Source organism: Triticum aestivum, chromosome 6D, assembly GCF_018294505.1.
Source record: "Triticum aestivum cultivar Chinese Spring chromosome 6D, IWGSC CS RefSeq v2.1, whole genome shotgun sequence".
Lineage (NCBI taxonomy): Eukaryota > Viridiplantae > Streptophyta > Magnoliopsida > Poales > Poaceae > Triticum > Triticum aestivum.
The window spans coordinates 456908434-456919718 of record NC_057811.1 but is presented as its reverse complement, the minus strand read 5'-3'; the positions used below and the strand labels follow the sequence as shown (position 1 = coordinate 456919718).

General features: G+C 45.2%; 1 long non-coding RNA gene across 6 annotated transcripts; it reads left to right on the top strand.

Annotated features, from left to right (window-relative positions):
* The first annotated feature begins 1556 nt into the window (after positions 1–1556).
* Positions 1557–5440, top strand: LOC123145844 (uncharacterized). 6 transcript variants are annotated; one of them, XR_006472479.1, is made up of 5 exons: positions 1557–1920; positions 2086–2267; positions 2675–2764; positions 2902–3628; positions 4123–5440. It is a non-coding gene; the product is annotated as an uncharacterized lncRNA (long non-coding RNA). The 6 variants fall into 6 exon arrangements; XR_006472477.1 differs by having other exon boundaries at positions 2675–3106; positions 3472–3628; XR_006472476.1 differs by having other exon boundaries at positions 2675–3106; positions 3411–3628.
* The last annotated feature ends 5845 nt before the right edge of the window (positions 5441–11285 follow it).

Sequence of the window (11285 nt, the reverse complement as noted above, 5' to 3'; positions counted from 1 at the left end):
TGATGCTATGTAGTTCTGAAATATCGATTAGCTCATGTTGTAATTAAACTTTAATGACCTTGTATGTCTCTTTAGTTTGGACAATCGTTCAACTTATATGTAATCGATGCTATTTATTAGTAGGACCATGAATCGTGCTATTAATGTGTTGCTTTTCTCTTCCGATCCTTTTGTTGCATACTTATATATTGCTTATATATTGTCTGTGAATTGCTACTAATGTTTCGTTTGTCTAGTGCATAGAGGTGCCATCGTATGTCGTGTACAAGGGTAAGGTTCCCGGAGTCTACGACGACTGGGAGGAGTGTCGGAGACAGGTTCACCGTTTCAGCGGTAACAGTTACAAACGATACACCACTAGGGCGGAGGCGGAAGCGAGATACGCGCGCTGTCTAGAAGGAGAGAGGAGGGAGCGGAGGAGGAACCGGATGAAGACCAGTTTCATCGCGATGATGCTCATCGTGTCGCAGCTCTCTTTTATGTGATGGTAGTTTAGATGATCGATATCGACTTTGTAATGTGACGACAAACTCGGCTAATATATATGATGAACTTTGCTAATGTCTCGAGACCTAAACTTGGCTAATGTTTGAACTTTGTTCGCTATTTCGAATTTGGAGACTAATATGATGAATTCTATTGTGTGATGTTTATATTCTGTGCTGTGTAACATATTTTGTAACATGTGCAAATACCAGAAAAGCAAAAAATAATAATTCCTAATATTTATAGTAGTGGCGCACCATATTGAGCATTAGTGGCGCACCAGGGCTAAATACCAGTGGCGCATTATGGGGCATAGTAATGGCGCACTTGGGGGCATACGAGAAGGTAAATATGGCCCCCTAGGAGGCATAGTAATGGCGCACTGTTGGAGATAGTAGTGGCGCACTATGTGGTACGCCACTATTATCTGGGATACTAATGGCGCACCAGAGGTGCGCCATTACTATTTGTTACTAGTGGCATGTTAATAGTGGTTCACCTATAGTGCGCCATTAATAGCAAAACCCGGTGCGCCACTAACAGCCTTTTTTCTAGTAGTGACCATATTATTAGTGTACCACTCGAGAAATGTTTTTGTTGGCTTGCCCCCCTTACCTAAATCCTGGCTCCGCCCTGGCAACGATGTCCTTGAAGCTGCAGAGTGCAGAATCACGAAGTAACAAGAGCGAACAAGAAAACGTGCCGCGTACACTCCTCAACTGAAAAGGGTACGAATCGTGATGCCAGATAAGGATGTTAATGAGACCATATTAAATCTCAGCTAGCTAAGTTTTAGCAAAACCGTTATATATAGCTACGGAGGAGGGGAACTTTTGGTCTATGCGGACATATACACCCTATATTGAAAAATAATTTAGTAATCCAATAAAAAGTCAAAAAATTCTGAAAATATTTTTGAAATGGACTTGACATAACATTGTACTTGTGAGAAAATTGAACCCTTTAACCGTCGCGGCATGGGCGCTCGTTGGGTGTGTACACCTGGCGGTTTTACTGTGTCGAGTTTATCGGACGAGAGAAGCAGAAAAAAATAGCGGTGAAACCCTAAACCGGCTAGCGAGCGACTCCACTTCCCCCTCTTTCTCTCCCCCACCTTTTCCTCCGTCGCACAGCCGCCGCCACCCTCCATCACCACGTCTCGAAGCCAGCGCCGCTGTCGCCAGAGGAAAAGAGCAGGGGAACGCGCAGCCATCGATCCCGTGCACCGTCTCTCCCTCTACTTGAGGACTTGCGGCGAAGAAGTCGCCGGAGGCGGAGCTCGACCCGGACGACGACAGCCAGAGGACGTCAAGGCCCCGCCGAGCAGGAGCCTGGCTAGAGGATAGTGTGGTGCAGCCGTGCAGGGTGCCTCACCACCATCGTCGTCCTTGCCACCACGGGCGCCACTGAGGCCAGCCTCTCCTCCACACACAGGTACTACCTTCCTCCTCTCCCTGCCATCTCTTTCTTCCCATACCCGCATCTAGATGTTGGTGAGACCCTGGCTTGAGGCGACGTGTGGCAGATTCTTTGATCGTTTTATGTTATAAGATCTTGTCCCCCATCCCTGAACTTATTGATTTTGTAAGGTTCTTGCAGATCGTAGGGCTTGATGTGTGCTGCAATTTATTTGGCATTATGAACTCTAGCATGACAAATGGATCTGGGGTGATGGATTTAACAATCACTGGAGATGGATGCTGCCTTTGTGCAGTACTAGCAATCAAATGGATTTGGGATAAGGGATTTGGAATTGTGAATGTGAGCAACCAAGCAATCAGGTGAGAATAGCTTCGTGTGGCTCTTTATTTTTTGAACTCTGCAGCTCACAGGAAAATGTGGAAGTTTTCTCTGTTACTCAGTGTTATTTATTTCTTCAGTTTATCAATTTATCTTCAGTCATATCGAGTGTTATTTCTTCAGTTTATCAGTTTATCTTCAGTCATATCCAGTGTTATTTCTTCAGTTTATCAATTTTTCTTCAGTCATATTCAGTGTTATTTGTTTAGTCATATGTCATATTCAGTGTAAATTATTTAGTCATACTTGGTGTTATTTCTTCAGCCATATTCAGTGTTCCTCTCAGTCCCCTTCTTAGTCTTTTGGCCTATCAGTTTGTTCTTTCATTTCGGAAGGCTATCCTCCCTGCATCCCTGTGTTGGCCTCACGAATGCTTCTTTGTACACAGGCTTTTCATCCGCCCGTTTTTGTGAAGGAGGTTTGCAGAAACAACAATATTGCAAAGCTTCACCGTCTCTGCAACATCAATATCCCTAAGGTACTTCTGCACTATCTTGACTGAACCTCAAGTTTTTTACAGACCATAGCCTGCGTTCCTCGTCATTTCGTGGAGATGATAATTTCTGAGATTTTACTACTACTTGTGTGATTACGAGATTGATTTCGATCTGTTAGAGCTACATGTTGAATGGGGTGATGAGGTCTACAAGGCTGCAGTGAATTGTTTGGTGGAAATCAAAGAATGTGGCAGGCTGGCGGACAGACCATCATACCCGAGATTTGAAATTACAAGGAGGACAGGAAGGCCACTCCAGTGGAAGTGTTGAGTACATGTGTAGCCAAGTGAAGCGTCTGAGAGGTGTGAAAGCCAGGGCGATTGGTATGACCATACGAGCTTAACATGCGCTTACAAGAAAGACTCTTCTGCTTCTTATAGGTTGTCCTATGATTTTTTGCTAGAATCTTTTTGTGGATAATTTAAAACTGAAACATTAGTACCTATTGGAATCGTCATAATGGTATTCATAGATTTTGATACTTGTGAGAAATGGCAATCCATACTATTTAACGATGTGGCTAGGGTTTAAAATTTAGTTGGCTTGCTACAAACACTGTGTTAAATAATGCACAGTTGTGTGATGTCGATTATTGTGATGATAATTTCCTGTCTGTTATAACTACAGGTTGATGGTTATGGTATAAACTCAATTGTTGATATATTTTTTTACTGGTTTTGGTTACAAGTCTCGTGAAGAACTAAGGTTTCCAGCAGAAAAAACTAAGAGCATTATGGTTTTCCCTTCCCAACAATGATGGATACACCAGAACTCGTATATATGGACCTTTGCCAAGGATATTCATTTCTGAACTTATTGTAGATTAGCTGAGTGCTCTGAGCCAGGTGATGCTCGATATTTTCTTCATGCGTGTGATACCAATATACTTCTAATATTAGTACTAGGTTCTTCTTAAGGAATATTTTCTTCTCATACTACCGCTAGAATGATCAAAATATGTGCCCTAAAAGCCACTGTTCTTCATGATTATATCGTTGTAATCAAATATTATATAGAGATTAAGACTGCATATCGAAGTCATTTTATAAGATTTTGAGTTCCATCTATAAGGAAAAATTGCAATATCATGTTTAATAGGTCTATAGTTTTCTTACTCCTGTACTCGGTGTTGAATAATGAACTAATTGATATTTGATGTAATGTAGAATCTTAATTATCATAGTTGCAGTATCAGATTATCTTTCTCTGTTAATACACTGTTTTCGCCATTAGTACTTTGATTGTGAAGAACATATGCCTTCTCTGCAGAAGATCATTCTTTCTACCACCTTATAGCCAAATCACTGATGTATCTAATCTAGATGGATCATTCAAATAGGTGCACGATCCATACAATGGTTTTCATGGTCATTCAAGTCGAGCGCCGAGACACTCGAGGTGATGAGCTAGAGTTCGGTGCTTCTGCTGGTGCATACGCAGGTTTTGGTACAATAGCTATTTAGCTAATTATTTGTTATATCTCATAAGTCGAATGATCAATTGGCTTTGACTATAAATTACTAAACAGACATAGCAGACTAGCTGAGTACCTACGTAGCTAATCATTGATCTTGTCTTGGGTGAAAGGGTGTCGTTTGTTAATTCAGAGACTGACTAAAAGGTAACCCATACGGCTTTATTTTTTTTACTTCCCTTCTGAACCCTTATTTACTTGGCTTATGTTGATGATATTTCTAATCTTTGCAGGTATACTCAACTGCATCTTAGTTTTGTGCTCCTGCTAATATAAATATCATAACTCTCAAAGTTTTCATTATTTTTTTTACAGATTCTTGAAGCTTTACGTGTTGGATTCTCCAATGTAATTGAACTAGCTCAACATCATGTAGTTACATTGTCATGGTAGTAATCTTTGCCTATTGTTGACTTAAGAGAGCTAGCTGTTTGCTAGAATATAGAGTATTAAACTGCTAATTTTACACCTATTTATGTACATGTCATCATAGTTAGATTTCAGAATCAGTTTTGATTTATGAAAATGCTAGCTCTTTCATAGTATAAAAATATTTTCATGAATTATAATGGCAAATTATTTTTCTTGTTTTCACGAGTAATAATGCCAAATGCTTTCCTTATGGTATTCAGAAGTTAAGGCACTGCGTTTCAGATCGACGACGCTTTATACATGGGTGGGGTTGGCAGTTTTGAGCCACTTAATTTACGGGTGGCGATTGCTGTCACCTTTGTTTAATACCAAATATATTATCCGTCTGGCTAGATTTTTATTAGTTTTTGTGTCACGGGCTGCTAAGAATGTTCTAGCTGCTGCGGCGGCGACATCGTCAGTTCTTGCTTTCAGGGCACCCTACTGCAAATACACCTTCTGGATCAGGTATGTATCATATGGCCGTTTGTCTCTCCAGCACGCACATGAACTACAACCTTATTTGTGCTTAGTAACATATTTTGTTAAATCACTAGTAGAAAAAGGGTCATCTGTCCCGGTTGGTAAGGGCCTTTTGTCTCGGTTTTTGAACCGGGACTAAAGGGTCGTTACTAATGCCCTAGCCTTTTAGTCCCGGTTCTTTCATGAACCGGGACAGATGGGCCTCCACGTGGCCGGTGCGGCGAGCCCAGGCAGGAGGGCCTTTGGTCCCGGTTGGTGGCACTAACCGAGACCAATAGGCGTCCACGCGTCAGCATTTCAGGGGCTGGGGTTTTTGTTTTTTTAAGGGGGGATGTTGGGGGTTAATTTAGGTGTTTCATATATTGTGTTAGCTAGCTAATTAATAGAGAGAAGTGTCCTCTTATCTCCGTGCTTGGTCGACCACCTCTCTTTCTTCGAGAGATTGGTCGAACAACAAGTTCTCGTATATCTATCCGACACTACCGGCTACATATATACAATAATTATCTCTTACAATATAATCTCCTAATTAAATTGTAAGCACACAGGGTCCACATAATATTCTCCGTTTTCAGCGATCACGTGGTCAAGGAAGAATGCCGTCAATTCCTCTTGAATTGCTCGCATACGATCTTCTATTAGGAGTTCATCCCGCATCCGAAAGATCTAATTTGAAGAAGGGGTCAATACATATACATATTGTGAAACTCAACACAAATATTGTTCGTCAGACTAGCCCCGCTCACAGGCCATATATAAATGAAACTCAACACAAATGATGGTAATAAAATAAAATTGTGAATATTATTGCTTACGCACTTCATATTGTTCGTCAGACTAGCCCCGCTCACAGGTCGTGTAGCGGATGGACTCGTAAACGTAGTATCCACAGTAATTATTCCCGGGTTCCTGCCACAACCACTTTACAAGAAATAGAGGTCAATCAAACTAATAAGCAAGTATGCAAAATGGTATTGATGAAACTAGCACTTGAATCACTAGGAGATGTGCGGAACATGCTACTATAGTACTTACTTTCGGGTGTCTAAATTGCAGCTTCTTCGGCAGTCCCGGAGCTTTTTTGGTGAATTTTCTCCAAACCCTGGCAGACAAAGAAAACAATTACTTGATATCAGGAAATGAACAAAGTTGCTGATATGGTGGATAATGATCGATTTAACTTACTTCTCGAGCATTTGAGTCATGTCCGCATAGTCTTGGGGATCTTTTCGTCTTGAGTCTAAGACGGTTACTAGTCCCTGCTCAAGCTTAATCTCTAGAGAATATAGTAGAAGCTGCGCACGCATGCATAAGTCATCAATTACATTACTATAACCTGGACTAATAAGGGAAACCGAATATGCACAAGACTGTAACACTCACTTGAAGTTGTAAGGAAAGAGTATTATATCTTTGTTTTCATTTATTACCAATGATCGTATCAAGTTGGCCTCGGTATTATCGGCATAATATTTAACCTCAGTTGCATCTATGAGATTTGTGTTAATGAATCCAATATTACCGATTTGTCTTTTCTTCAATTCGGCGATCTTCAATCTGCATAATATAGTGAGAATAATTATAAATAAATGCAATGAAAGAGTTGACCTATATAGAGGGACTTAATGATAGAAGTAGTACTACTTACAGACAGTAGCAAGTGATCGTTGATTTATCGAGGGCCTTTTGATTGAAAAACTGGAAGAACTCCTCAAATGGAACATCCAAAAATTCAATTCCAACGAGGTCATGCTCCTCTTTAAATCTCAGCGTCAAAGTATTCCTCCCCCCAGACTCTCTGCAGGTTTTCATGTACCAATCATGTAATCTTCGCATCATTGTTGTTAGAGATCTTTCATCTTTGACGAGAGGCTTCCCGTAATGGTATTTGTGTTCGTCCACCTCCAAGAAATCATCGTCGGGCAGGTAATCTCCAAGATTGCTATAACCGGGCACCATCCTCGGAGCATTAGCGACGATGTCGCTAGACACCTTGAGCGGGGGGCACTATTGGTTCGCTTGTTCGCCGAGCTGGACAATTGTTTTCCCAGCTCGTCGTTCTTTCAACCTTTGATCACTGACAGTACTTCCCGACCGCTCCGCTTCGACAAATGTCTTTGCAATAATGCGCTCATAGTTGCCTCTCGGTGGAGACTTTGGTGGTTTTGTCAGGGCAGCCAGAGTGCGCTTCGCTTTCATCGGATCTACCTTCTCCTCCGGAGGTGGATGTTTCTTTGTTTTCACCCCTTCAAAGAAGTTCGTCACTTCGGCTCGCACGATCTTCGTGGTTTCCTCCTCGGTCCTCTCGTATGGTAACTTCTCTGGAGTCTTCAGAGAAGGAGCGAATCTGTATTGCCTCCCGCTTCTGGCTGTACTGCTGGACGCCGGCAGAGCAGACGGAGCGGATGCGGCTGTCTTCTTTCCTTGCTTACGAGGCGGAGGAGAAGGACTACGACGCGCCGGAGCAGCCTGAGCGGCGGCGGGTCTCTTCCGCCCTTGCTGACGAGGCGGAGAAGGAGGAGGCTGGCTGCTCGGGCGCGCCGGCGCAGGCGGAGAAGGAGGCGGAGTGCCGCCACGCGCCGGAGAAGGAGGCTAAGTGCCCTGATCACTCACCGGAGGAGGCGGAGAAGGAGGCGGAGTGCCCTTACTCACCGGAGGCATCCAGTTCGGAAGGTTGATGAGCTCCTTCCGCCATAGGCATGGAGTCTTCAGAGCAGAACCCAGCCGAGTCTCCCCTTCACCGGTAGCGTGGTCAAGCTGGAGGTCCTCAAATCCCTTCGTTATTTCGTCCACCATCACCCTAGCATATCCTTCTGGAATCGGACGACAGTGAAAAGTTGCGCCGGGTTCAGGAGGTCGAACAGAGCCGACAGCCGCCTTGACTTTGAAGTTCTGCCATTGCGTCATAAGATGGAATGTTGAGACTCCGTGATAGCATCCACGGGGTAGCTAGCAGGAGCCGTCAAGACATGCTCCGGCTGAAGAAGCTCGGTGGAAGCCACGCTGCTTCTCCGCTGAGATGGCGGGGTAGCTTCGGGGGTAGTTTCGGCATATCGATTGCCGTCTCGTTCCTCTAGCGCTTGAACCCTTTCGTGCAGCTTCTGAATTTGGGTCTGCTCCACTTTTTTCCTCCTCTCCTGGCTTTTGTAACCGCCTGCGTCCGGAAAACCAGCCTTCCACGGAACGGAGCCTGGCGTGCCTCGTGTCCGTCCAGGGTGCTCACGATTCCCGAGGGCCATTGTGAGCTCGTCATTCTCTCTGTCTGGAACGAACGTCCCTTGCTGCGCTGCATCGATATAGTGCTGAAGCCTCTTGACTGGTATTCTCAAAAGCTCGTCCGTCCAAATGCACTTCCCTGATACAGGGTCCAATTTTCCGCCAGCCCCGAAGAACCAAGTCCGGCACCGGTCTGGCCAGTTCATTGTCTCTGGTTCGATCCCTTTATCAAGCAGATCATTCTCAGCCTTGGCCCACTTAGGCCGGGCTTTGAGGTAGCCACCTGACCCCGTGCGATGGTGAAGCTTCTTCTTCGCAGCATTTTTCTTGTTTGTCGCTGACAACTTCTTACTCTTTTTCGTTGTCTTGTGGGCCACAAATGCGGGCCAGTGATCTCTAATCTTCTCATATTTGCCGATGAATTCTGGTGTCTCTTCTTTGTCGACAAACGTTTTCAGCTCATTCTTCCACCTCCTGAATAGGTCTGCCATCTTCTTAAGAGCATGAGACTTGATTAATTGCTCTTTAACTGGCTTCTCCGGATCCTCCTCTGGCGGTAAGGTGAAATTTGCCTTCAGCTCAGTCCAAAGATCATCTTTCTGCATATCATTGACATAAGACACCTCAGGGTCTTCCTTCTTAGGCTTATACCATTGGTGGATGCTGATCGGGATCTTGTCCCTAACAAGAACCCCGCACTGAGCAGCAAATGCTTCCTTTGTCCGGATGGGTTCAATCGGTTGGCCGTCGCGCGCGATTGCTGTGATCTCAAACCTTTCATCCGAGCGCAACTTTTTCTTCGGGCCTCGTCTCTTTACCGAAGTTGTGCTCGATCCAGAGGGCTAGAAAAAAGAAGAAAGACGAGAGTTAATTAATATGTGTACATACCAAAACAATGAATGCATCAATTAGCTAGTCAGCACAGGCTTAACTAATATATTTACCTGGCCGGACTCTGTTCGGTCACCGGAGCCGTCAGCATGGGTTCCTTCTTGCACCAGCATTGGGTCACCGGAGCCATCATAATCATGTCTTTCCTCCTTCACTCTTCGATCACCGTAGTCTGCTTCTTCACCTTGTTCTTCCAGACCATCATTGTCGTTAAGATACGACAAGACATCACCTCCGGCTAAGATTATGTCCCCCAACACCTCTTCTGCTTCCTCGTCTCGTCCGTGCTCCATTGTTTCTGCAAATATTACAACATGGCAATTATTACACAAACATGACAGCAGGTGGATATATTAGTGCAAACGTAGACCTACCTTATTCCGGGTTTGGGGTGGCCTCGGCAACGCTTCAAGGGTAGGGGCGCGGCGGGAGGGGGTAGGAGACCGACATCCTTTTTTTCTAGGGTTTGGGGGTCCTTGAGAGTTTCGGTCGAGCGAGAGGGCCGGGGGGTGCTCCTGTGGTATAAGTTATCCCGGTCGAAGTTATCCGGGAGGGGGTTATATCGACAACGACGACATACATACATGGGGAAATAATGTTATCGGGGAGGGGGTAGGTCGAACCCCCCCTCGTGTTGAAGTTATCGGGACACGGGGTATATCGACAACGACATATCCGATAAAAATAAGAAGACAAAGAAGAAATAAAAAGAGGAGAAGAAGATATTAATAGAGGAGAAGATTGAAGAAAAAAAGAAGAAAAAAAGAGAAGAAGAAAGGAATAGAGGAGAAGAAGAGAAAATAGAATATTTTTCTTCTGTTATATTCCTTTCTTCTTCTTCTCTTCTTTTTTCTTTTTTCTTCTTCTTATTTATTTCTCCTCTTCTTCCTCTCCTCTTCTTCTCCTTTCTTCCTCTTCTTATTTCCCTTTTTCCTCTCATTCTTTTTCTTCTTCTTCCTTTCCTAGCTAGACATATAAAACTTTTCTAAAAATAAATGTAACTTTTGCATATATACATGGAAAAAATCTTGTCGGGGCCCCCTCGCCCCTCTTTTGCTTCTTCTTCCTTCTTCCTTCTTCCTCTTTTCTTCTCCAACACAAAACACATCTCATCTCATCTCATTTCATCCAAAAATAATTCTTTGCATATGAACATACATACATTTACTTCTTTTCTTAAATGTTACATATGAACATTTTCTTAAATGAGCATATACATAGCATTATACAGTGAACATACATACATCGTAACAAAAAAAATGAAAAATAGGCCGGTGGTCGGTGACGGCGACGATGGTTGGCGGTGGCGCGCGCTTACGGATGGCGTGCGGGGACGGCAATGAGAAGGAAAGGGGAGGAGTCAGGGGCTCACAATGCGGGGAGGGGTTGAGGTCGCCAGCCGGAATCGCTGCGGCGGCGGACAAACGACCTCGGGGATGAACGGGTCGCGGGAGCCGGCGTGGTGCTTCCCCGCAGTGACGGCGACGACGGGCGACGGCGACGACGATGGTGTCGGCGGGGGCGGCGGGCGGTGTCGGGGCAGCCTGGCAGCGACGGGGCAGGGGCGACGTCGAGGGCGCGCGGACGGCGTCGGGGCGGCGCGCGAACGGCGTCTGGGCGGCGGGCGGTGGCGGGGCAGCGGACGGCGTCGATCTGGGCAGCCTGGCGGCGTCGATGAGCTCGGCGTCGTCGGGGCAACTGGCGATGAGTTCGTCAAATTTTCCTAAGTGCTATTTATATACCCAGGCCTTTGGTCCCGGTTCATAGCACCAACCGGGACAAGAGACACCCTTTAGTCCCGGTTGGTGCCACCAACCGGGACCAAAGGCCTCTTTTCAGCAGCCCAAAGGGCGGGAAGCGGCGGCCTTTGGTCCCGGTTGGTGGCACCAACCGGGACCAAAGGCCCCTTTTAGTCCCGGTTGGTGCCACCAACCGGGACGGAAAGCCTTGCACAGCGGCGTGGTGGTGGGAGTTTAGTCCCACCTCGCTAGCTGAGAGAGAGCCGCACCTGTTTATATGGTGTGGTG